Raw genomic sequence first — 11,696 nt, 5'->3', positions numbered from 1 at the left:
CATGTAAGCGCTAGCTGGTCGGACTGAACAAGCATCGCGACGGGCCGAGTTAGCCTGACCTGTTTGCAGCGTACATGTAAATGCAGATGGGTCCGGCCCACCAGCACCGAGACTTATGCGAGAACACTGGGATGTCCCGATTTACATGGCTGCAGCAGGTATAGCATCAGGACAAGGTCAAGACAAGGCACTGTGCAGTGCAATCTCATCATAGCGATAAGACTTGAATCTATATTTTTTACACTAGTGTCACGACACAAAGTTCCGGTTATAATTAGTGGTGGCGTTAACATAGACACCAGTCATGCAAACCATAGTGACTACACGTATCTACTACAGTCATTTAATTTTCAAAATGTGATCACTGTCCCCACTAGATTAACAAGTACATCCGCAACTGTCATTGATCATGTTTTAACTAATATAACCTCGAATATTAATGCCGGGGTATGCAACCAACCCATCTCAGACCATCTCCCCACCTATGTAATGGTCAAAGACGTCATAAAACCGAAATTAACGCATGCCAAAGTAAGTACGAGGATTGACTACGCTTTGCTGAGATCGAATATCCAGTTAATCGACACCAGTACCATATACCACGATGACGTCGACATAGAATTCTCCAATCTAATCGACATCCTGACTTGCGTTAAAACTAGCAGCAGTATTAAAACATCTGTTCGCTCATATAATTTGCCCGTCTCACCCTGGATGACGGAGCAGATTTTAGCGGTATTGCAGCAGAAGGACTTTTGGTATCATAAATTGAAACAGCATAAGGACCACAGCTATTACTTGAGTCAGTACAAAAAGGTATGCAATAAATCTGTGGGAGTTATGCGTACACGAAAAAAAGAATACTATACACGTTTAATTGAACAGAGCTTCGGTAAATATAAAAAACCTGTGGGAAATCGTGAATAGCGTTATAGGCAAGCCACACAAACAAACGTTTCCGGACGTGGTTGATCAGAATGTTGTTAACAGCTTTAATTCATATTTCACTACTGTTGGAATTTCTTCAGGTACCAATGTGAACAATACAGATATAAATTCTTTGTTACCAAGCCCACTCCCAAACTCCTTTCGTATGGATGACATTGAACTTAACGAAATACACTCAACATTAGCAACCACGAATAGTAATAAAGCTGCAGGTATAGATGAAATTACAGTACGTATGTTAAAAGAAAATATTGATGTTCTGAGTCCCATATTACGCCACGTCTTCAATAAATCACTTGCAACCGCCACGTACCCAACGTCAGTAAAAACAGCCCGAGTTGTCCCAATATACAAGGACGGCAATCGCTTAAATCCTTCTAGTTACCGACCAATATCCGTGCTCAGCACCATTAATGTGCTTTTCGAGAAAATCCTTGCGAATCGAATCAATAGCTTTATACACAAATATAACATAATTTGCCTACAGCAACATGGTTTTCGGCCAAACCACTCAACCTCATCAGCGGTGCAGTCTTTAGCCCACATTATAAACAGTGCTTTATATGACAACAAACTTGTAGCTGTAGTCTTTCTAGATTGAAAGAAGGCTTTCGATACGGTGAACCATTCCATCCTTTTGTACAAGCTAAAGCACTACGGTTTTCGGGAACGGATTTTCGATTTGTTTTCTAGCTACTTCAATGAACGTCATCAGATAGTCGTCATAAATGATGTCTCATCGTCACCACAACATATTCATGCAGGCGTGCCCCAAGGGTCTGTTTTGGGACCCATGCTTTTTTCTATATACGTTTCCGACGTTCCACGTGTCTTAAAATTCGGACAAATGCTGATGTATGCAGACGATACTGCTATAATAATTACAGGCAATAGCATCGAGGAAATACAGTCCAAAGCAAACGTAGATTTGGCAAACGCCTCTAAATGGTTTACAGCCAACAAGCTTACTGTAAATGTAAAGAAAACAAAATATACTATATTTCACTCCCGCAGCAAACAAGTAGATGCCAACTCTGTAAGCATTAGTATTGACAACTCTCTACTAGTATATACCCCGTGTTTTAAATATCTTGGCGTAATCTTTGATGAAAACCTTCACTGGCAAGACATTTATTAGCAGTTGTGGCGAAGGTAGCATCGGGGTGTTATAAACTGCTTCAAGCACTTGACTTTTTTGACACAAACACATAACGTTTTTTATATTTCTCCTTTATCCACAGTCATCTATCATACTGTCTGGAATCATGGGGATGGACCTACAAAAGCTATCTTCAGCTAATAAAACAATTGCAGAAACGATCACTACGAATATTAACGCAATCTCAGCAGGATCACCCCAGCAACCCATTATTCCACGATCTACGGATATTACCCTTCGATTCACTACGCCTCCTAAAAACAGCAACAGTCGTAAACAGTATCATAAGAAACAACCACCCCTTCCATATGTCCCTCTTTCATGCATCATCGCGTACTACCAGAAATGTATTATTAGGCAACTTTAATCTACCTCCCACGCACAACGTTTATGGAGAACGACGGCTATCATTCACTGGTGTTCAGATATGGAACACACTTCCACAAGAAATAAAATACGCTCAAAATTTTGCACTTACAGCTAAAAAATTCTTTCAGAGCATGCATTAAACATGGTAAAAGACATCTATCTGATGTTTACATTTTATTTATTATATATAGCGTGCACGATGTTTTTGAATTGAATCAACTGTTTCTTGTTATGCCTTATTTTTTCATATGTATTATGTATATATTCCCCTCTCTACTTTTCCAAGTTTTTATTGTTTATGTCACGAAGTGTCTGCATTATATAATTTCATTTCTTGGACCCATCCCTAGCCTACGGCTACGGGTCCAAACAGTACTGGACACACTTTTGTTGTATTTTCATGGAAAAATAAAGAATTTGAATTTGAATTTGAAATAGAGCTGTTGCAGAGAGCAGCGGCAAAGGGAAGCCCGGTTCCAACTCGTTCAAGTCTCAGCTCGACGCTGTGTGCCGCCTTCGTTCCGACTCGTCAGAAGCAAGTTATTGTAAACGTGGTAAGGTCTGGCTCCATCAGGTCGAATTCCGACTTGGCCCACTGGCATCGCGTTCATGTAGACGCGGCCTTTATCGTGCAGTGGTCGGTATGGTCCCCCTTGACGGACACCGGCACAGAAGACAAAAAAAATATGAGGAGGTCACCATGCACGAAATGTTGTTTTAAGTATAGTTTGCAGGCAGCTCGGGTAGCGCAACCCAGAGCCAATTCGCCACGCCGCGAAGGAAAAAAAACACAGCTATGCAGAAGCGTCGCTGTCAGCGCTGCTACATTTAGCGAGCGCACTTTGATATTTAACGAGGTGTACGTTTTTTGCATCAAACATATTGAATAACATTTCTATGAAAACAGTGTTAATTAAAATAGCAACGAGCGTAATTATAAGTTACGGTCTTGTACTTGTACAAACCACAAACATCGGTAAGTGCACCTCTGGCGGCTACTTTTAAGATGTCCTTGTTGGTCGTGGGACACCACAACTTCCTTGAGGTCGCACTCCCTTATACCCCTGTAGCACGGGAAGCTACGAACTCCTTTAGGATAAGGGAGCACTAGACTTCATAAGGAAGTTTGACCTCAAGGAAGTTGTGATCGTGTCACACGGCTAATAACGAGGTTTTAAATGTAACCGCAAGAGGCACATTCAGCGATGTTTGTTTTTTGTAGAAATACAAGAATGCAACTTCCAATTACGCTGCGGCTATTGTAATTAATGCTCCTTCCATAAGAATATTGTTCAATGCATTTGATGCTAAAGACACACACCTCATTATGAATCAAAGTGTGCTCGCTAAACATAGAATTGCTGACAGTGCTGATAGCCACCCGGTGCTTATGTGTGTTTTTCCTTGTGACGCGGCTAGCTTCCATAGCGTGGAGAGTAGGCTCAGCGTTCTGCTACCCGAACTGCTGCAAACTATACTCAAAACATAACATTTCGTGCACGGTGACCTCGTGGGCTTTCCTTTTGTCTATTGTGCCGTGGTGTCATTCATGAGTGACCACACGGACCACTGCCCGACTAGCACGACAAATGCCACGTTCACACGAAACCGCGGCGCGCAGGTCGAGTAAGTAATCTAGCTGATCGAGCCGGAAATGAAAGCGTTTACATGAACTCGCTTCTGGTGAGTTGGGACAAGCAAGGCACGCAGCGTCACATATAAAAAAATATGGAGTTTTGCGTGTCAACACCACTTTCTGATTATGAGGCACGCTGTAGTGGGCGACTGCGGAAATTTCGACCACGTGGGGTCCTTTACCGTGCACCTAAATATAAGTACATGGTGGTTTTCGCAATTTGCCCCAACCAAAATGCGGCCGCCGTGGCCGGGATTTGATCCCATGACCTCGTGCTTAGCAGCCCGAACGGCACACAGCGTCGAGCTGAAACTGATGCGTTCGAACTGGGTTTGCGGTTTCCTGCTGCCGTCTGCCATAACTCTATTTCGTGGGTGTTATCGCTACGATGAGTTCGCATAGCACAGTGCCATGTCTTGGCCTTTAACCTTATACCGTTCCAGCTGCTGACGCATAAATAGCCATGTCCCAGCGTTTCCGTGCAAGTGTCGGCGTGGCGAGCCGGAGCCGTGCGCGTTCTCATGCACGCCGCAAACGGATCGGGGTGGTTGAGCCTACCCCACGAAGTCGGGCTGACTCAGCCGGAATCGACGGTTCTTCCGTCCGACCGGCTAGCGTTTACATGAACTCGACAGGCATATTCCAGCCCGACAAGGCGCCTCAACTTGATTCTATCGGGTTCGTGTAAACGCCCTGTAAGACGAGAAAAACATGGTGCCATGCGGCCTAGGTCGAGAGTATTGTGCAGCAGCAAGCATATATGTTGCTGAATTGCGCTTGGACATTTATTTAATTCAATGGAAGCATTTTAAACACACGCTACATTTCTTTAATACGAACAATAATTAAATTATCACTTCTACAACAGGCCGCTGAGGGAGATCGCCGATCTCCCTTGTCTAAAAGCTCCGTTAAGCTCGCTTAGCAGAAGGGCGACCGTGTGACACGAGGTGCACCTCCTTCGAGATAAAGACGGCGGAGTTAAAAGGAGTTTCAGGATGCCGTCTTACATGGGTATAAAAAAAAACCAACTGGCAATGGAGCCAAATGAAGCACAAAGGTAATTAGTTGTGAATAAAATAGGGATGTAGAAGATAATGAAGAAAAAGGAAATTGAACTGGATGAAAATATTACTACTTTGTGGTGGAGACCAAACCTGATGCGAAGGTTGTGGGATTGGTCCCCATCGAATACAATGTATCTTTTTCTGTACCTTAATTTCCCTTTTCTACATTTCAATTCCAAACACAGGTAATTATTCCTATGCTTTCCTAGGCTTCATCGCGTGTTGAGTTTAATATGGTTGTAAAGTCATGCCCCTATCCTTCCTTTCTTCTACGGGAGAGACGGGAGGTTTAGGACAGTTCGGGGAGTGGGGCAACTGGTGTGTCTCTCCTGGAACTAGTTCAAGTACGTTCACCGACTACTCACCAGATGGCGTTTGCATACCGAGAGCCTGGTTGTAAGGGTGGACGTCTTCCGCGGATGGGATTTTCTCTGACTAAAAATCTCGTTTTTCACTTGTCAAAAGTAAGTATCTGCTGTCTCAATTACACCTCTCTCTGGTTTAAACTGCTCTGCGTAGGCTTATGCCGACTTGTCTACGAAAACACACATGAGCGTCGTACATCAAGCAATAACATGTTTAGCCCTAAGAAGAAAGTTTTTGCCATTGAATGTTTTTTTTTTACTTTAGGTGACGTAGCTTGGGAGGAATGGGACTGTTCAGTTGAGGATGGAATGGGACACTGTCCCATTCCTCCCTACAGTAAGACTGTGCTGTGTCTAGGGAATCGGCTTCGTGGTTGAGTCACATTAGCTCTGAAAGCTGTCATTTATGTTTATTTCATATTTTAAGCTTATGAATATTCGGTGCCATGAAAATTAGATTAAATACCATACAAGCTGTCTACATGACAAATTACGTTCGCACGCTAAACGAAAGGGGCATAGTAAAACACGATGTCGCTCCACTTAAAAAGCGTTGATTACTCTACACATTTGCGAGCAGCCCGGCATAAGTGCGATAATAGGCTGCAGCAGGAGTGCTCTTAAGAGCATGCAATAAACTTAAGCGCGCTTTGTATGCATGAATATTTACATCTGCAAATAATTGATCCGTTCCAGTATTCAGGAAGATGCCAAGGGTATACAATAGAAATCATCCCGACAGAGCGTACACATCAAACGATTTCATGCTGGAAGCTGTGAGATTGGTGTGCGATGAAAAGAAAAGTATAAGAGACGTAGCAGAAGCTTTTAATGTATCAAAATCACCACTTGATCGAGCAGTGAATAAGTACAAGGAATGTGCTGACAGAGGCAGCATCTTGGTTCACGTCCAATTTGGTCTGCGGAATGATCTTAACAGCAGAAGATGAAACACTCTTGAAAGAAAATTTGATGAAGGCAAGCAAGATGCATTATATGCTTACGAAAATGCAGGTTCATTCACTAGCGTACCAATTTGCAACAGCCTTAAACCGGATGTGCCCGGCGTCATGGGAAGTCAACAAAGTAGCTGGAAGAGACTGGTTTATGGACTTTATGGACTGCCCTCCAGAGCTGTCGCTTCGATTGCCGGAAGCGACCAGTCTCGTTAGAGCAACGAGCTTCAACAAGAATAACGTCAATGCTTTCCTTTCAAATCCAGCTTACGGTCCGGAGTTTGCTTGTATCGGCCTACGACCGATACAAGCTAACACCGGACCGCATCTACAACTGCGACGAAACGGGGTTCACAACTGCACACAATCCACCAAAGATAGTAGCAGCACGTTGGAAGAAGCAAATTGGTCGAGCCACATCAACTGATCGCGGCGAATCGGTGATCGTTTTGTGCACTGTTAATGCCATATGAAACGCTCTGCTACGGGTGTTAATTTTTACATGGGTGAGATTTAAAGGTTTTTTTCTGAAAGGCGCCCCAGCCGGAAGTCTTGCTATGGCAAACAGGTCGGGTTGGATGTCCGGCGAACTGTTCCCACTGGCATTAGAGCCCAGACATCTTGCAGACGTATTGAAGTAAGCAAATATCAAGTGATAAATGACAAATCGCTTGAAATTTTTTCTTTTGTTAGTGGAGGCCATAAATTGGACTAGCGTGTATGACTGCAGTGATCCTAATGATGCTTACGAGGAATTCTACAAGACGTTAAAAGTAAGTTATGATGATGCGTTTCCTTTGCAATGTGGCCTAAAGAATAAGAAAGCAATAAGAAAACCTTGGATTAACCCTGCACTATACAGAAGAATAAGAGAAAAAAACAAGATGTATCACACTTTTATTAATACGCGCGATGTAAACCAATTTAAGGAGTTCAAGAGGCTTCCAAATAAACTAACTTCAGATCTAAAGAAAGAAAAAGAAAATAATTATGAAAGTTTGTTTCTTCGCCATAAAACTAATGCAAAAAGATATGGGGCACAGTAAACAGATTGACAAGCAGAAACAATGCCATAACTAGCGTACAAGAGATTGAGATAAATGGAAATGCGATAGCAGGCCAGTGTTTGGCTAACACATTCAATAAGTACTTTTACAGCCAAGAAAGGCAGATAGCACAATTGTAGGCTGTCAACAACCAACAAGACACATCAGTTCTTTACCAAATTCGTTTGTTTTGTATCATGTGTCCCCGCAAGAGACTGAAGAGTTACTTAATAGAATAAAAATGTCGCCGCTGGTTATGACGAATTTAGGGCTGAGCCAGTAAAGTATGTTTCTAAGTTACTAAAAAACGTTCTCACCTATATTATTAACTTAATGTTCGATACTGGTATCTTCCCTGACCAACTGAAAATAGCAACGGTTGTTCCGATACACAAATGCGGAGACAAAAACGCCCTTACAAATTACCGGCCAATATCGGTATTGCCTGTTTTATCAAAAGTCTATGAGTGGGCAATCAATTATCGCATAACAAAGTTCTTAGAGAAATATGATATCATATCTACCTCGCAATTTGGATTTCAAAAACACAATTAATCTGAACAGGCACTACTTTGTGCAAAGGAGAAAATTGTTCAAGTTATTGAAAATAAGGATTTTACTTTAGGTCTCTTTCTAGATTTGCGGAAAGCATTTGATTCGGCGAATCATGATATTCTACTTCTAAAAGTGCAGTGTTATGGGATACGTGCCACGTCATTGAAATTAATAACCAGCTACGTTGAGAAACGCTTCCAATTTACAGATGTTAATAATTACTCCTCGACGTCATTAAATGTAACAAATGGAGTACCCCAAGGATCAGTATTAGGTCCTACCCTCTTTTTGTTATACATTAATGACATAACTCAGATTGACAACACCCTTGATATAGTAATGTTTGCGGACGATACTAACGTATTTTTTACTTCACGGACGAAACGTGAGCTTCAGGAAAACACTAATCATTATCATCAAAACCTATTCAAATGGCTAAATGATAATTGTCTACAATTAAATGCCTCTAAAGCTAAATACATCATTTTTCTCCTCCAAATAAACACGACCTACATGACATGCATATTACGTATAGAACCGAGATTATTCAGCAAACACCTGAGCAAAAATTCCTAGGCGTTCGGTTCCAAGAGTCTTTGGTATGGTCATGCAACGTCGACCATTTGGTAGTCGGTATAGCTCGATCAATAGGATGTATTAGAAAGATTTCTACATTAATACCTCTTCGGCTAAAAAAACTCTTTATTACACTCTAGTATTTTCTAAGATTGCCTACTGGTCGCTAGTATGGGGCACCACCACTCAGCGCAACTATAATAGATTAGCGGTACTACAAAAGTGCGTGCTACGTATTTTTCAAAATAATGCAGGAGATATCCGGGACTTACGTACCAGGGAGTTATTTCTGAAACACGACATGCTTATGGCCAGTCAAATTTATCTCTATAAATTAGTGCAACATATACACACCACAAACATATACAAAGACAGTTGATATGGTAGTTGAAAATAAGTACGGGTTTAGGCAGCATAGGAGGACGCTTCCGAAGATTACGACAAATTACGGCAAACAATCGATGACGTATCAAGCTTTACACATTCTAAATAAACAGAAAGACATAATAAATTGGGCAGACAGCCGTGGAAAACTTAAAAGAATGTACAAAACGTTCCTTGTCAGAACAGCATGTGTATTGTAGACGGTTTTACATTACTTTCTACTATGTGCATGACATTCCTGATTTTATTTTTTTTCTACTTTGTTAGCACAATGTACTGGTACATAATCGTTCTCTGCATATCTATAACATGATAAAGGGTTTACTAGCTGTCTAACACATGAATCCTGTGTGACATATTCTATATGTATATCTATCTGCGCTATCTATGTACACATATATGCATTTCATACTTCTTATCTGATGTATTAGAAGTCACTTTTTTTTCCTTCATCGGCTGTACATTGAGTGCAACTGTTTAACTGTTTTTAATATAATGTGCACCTTACTGTATATGTTATTGTACGCAAAAATGCTGTATTGACTGAACGGGGGTAGGGGCCCAGTCAGGCTATTTCAGCCTTTTGTCTCTGTCTCCGCAGGAAATGTCCTGCAATAAAGTGATTTTGATTTGATTTGATTTGATGATTGTAAGACATACAAAGTGCTCGAAGAAAGCACCCATTCTTCTAATTCTTGACAATCATAAAATCCATGTCAGCATAAACACCATTAACAAATCCAAAGAGAGTGGCGTAATCCTGCTGACCTTTCCCCCACACTATACCACCAGTTTCAGGAACTTCATGCGTCCGTGTATGGACCATTCAAATCTCGGCACAACGCTGCTTGCAATGATTGGCTCATAAATACCTTAGGGAAGGCTACCTCCCAATACAATGTTGGAGACCTAGTGGTATCCGCCTACGCATTAACGGTGACACAAAAGAACGTATTCTCGGGCTTTTAGAAAATGGGCATTTGGCCTTTCAATAGCAAACCCTTCACTTAGCATGACTACTTGATGTCATCAGTAACTAACCGACCTGCAACAACCCCAAGTGGAGAGGTGTCATGGCAGAGAGCCACCGTCGCCAGGGAAACAAACAACTCAAGCCTTCTGCAAAATGCTTCGAACTCCGAGAGGAGCACCGACAGAGCTCGAAACGTCCCTGCAGATGTCTTCATGCCCACTGTTGATAAATCAGCCTCAATGTCACTGGAATCTTCAAGCCGAATGGTTCAAGGTGATCTTAGGCCCTACCCTAAGGCTGCACCATGTAAGAAAGGATAAAACGGAAGCAAGAAACGTTGGACAAAAGTCCTTACAGATACACTAAGGAAGCGTGCGATTGAACAAGAGGCTGCACAGAGGTTTTCACGACAGAGCCTGAACTAGAGAGCTCTTCACACAGTTAGGACTGTCGCCACTACCCGTCCAAAAAAAAACGGCGACTTCAGAAGGATTTCAGTTCTTTAAGTGAAGAAGAGATTGTAGCCGCTGCATTCGATGATGCTGACAGTGACATGTAAGATTTTGAGAATGAGAGGCAGAAAATATCTGAAGCCGATTGACCGAATGAAGCTATTCGAATGTCAAGGGGTAACTTTGTTCTTGTCAGGTTTAATAAAAAATCTGACGTCTATTGTGCGGGTAAAGTCGAGAGCAGTGACAACATTAAATTGTGTGTCCACTTTCTAAGAAAGAAAGAAGCTCCAAATTTCACTTTCCTCCTTATAAGGATATAGGCACTGTACTAGTCAAAGACATAGTGATGAAGCTGCCAGTTCCGAAAACTACCGGGGGAACAAAGCGTCTGAAATCTGGCATCAAGTTGGATGTTGACCTATCCGCTTATAATGTTCGCTGAATACGTTGGAACCAATGCGTTACAGATGTGCCATTCCTCCTAAATGATGGCGCACTCCACCCAAAAAGAAGGGTGAAATGGGACAGATTTTATCTTTTAGAAGCTTACTTTTTAAAGCTGCGCAACAAGTGGTTGGAACCAGCCTGTGCTACCCACAATTTTTGCAGCATGTTTTGACTGGTACTATAATCCATCAAAGATCTGGTTGCGTTTAAAATAAACAAAACTAAAAATATGTTTGTGAAAAGTGTCCCATTTGTGTCCTATGAAACGCATCCTAAGCTTGAATATGCCTCTCCTGTATGGCACCCTGGCTTGCATTACTTAACAAATGAAATAGAATCTATACTGAAACGTAGCGCACGTTTCATTGTTACTAACTATTCTCAGACATCAAGCGTAACATCCATGAAGGCTGCTGTAAACCTCCCTCTCCTCTCATCCCGTAGAAAGTTAGCACGCTTGTCACTGCTGCACAAAATTTATTATTACAATCCGTAATTAAAAAGATAACTTTTGTCCGAACCTGCAATGATATCATCTCGTACTGACCATAGGCATAAATTGAGCGTTCCACATGGTCGCACGAACCTAATTTTCATTCATATATACGTAAAGATACCAATGAATGGAATAATCTGCCGGCCTCAATTGTTAACATAGCCAAGACACCTGCTTTCAGAACTATTATTCAAGAATACTTTTGTTGATCCGCACTTTCTCATTTTTTTATTATTATACCCTGTTATCTGCACATGCTCTGTA

General features: G+C 41.7%; 2 pseudogenes; both read left to right on the top strand.

Annotated features, from left to right (window-relative positions):
• Window positions 1-6,251: 6,251 nt before the first annotated feature.
• LOC139051531 (uncharacterized) lies at window positions 6,252-7,024 on the top strand (annotated as a pseudogene).
• Window positions 7,025-7,078: 54 nt separating this feature from the next.
• On the top strand, window positions 7,079-10,931 carry LOC139051528 (uncharacterized; annotated as a pseudogene).
• Window positions 10,932-11,696: the final 765 nt, after the last annotated feature.

The sequence above is a fragment of the Dermacentor albipictus genome, unplaced genomic scaffold (genome assembly GCF_038994185.2).
Source record: "Dermacentor albipictus isolate Rhodes 1998 colony unplaced genomic scaffold, USDA_Dalb.pri_finalv2 scaffold_12, whole genome shotgun sequence".
In the NCBI taxonomy this organism is placed as follows: domain Eukaryota; kingdom Metazoa; phylum Arthropoda; class Arachnida; order Ixodida; family Ixodidae; genus Dermacentor; species Dermacentor albipictus.
The sequence above is the reverse complement of the archived record's forward strand: the minus strand, read 5'-3'. Positions and strand labels throughout refer to the sequence as shown.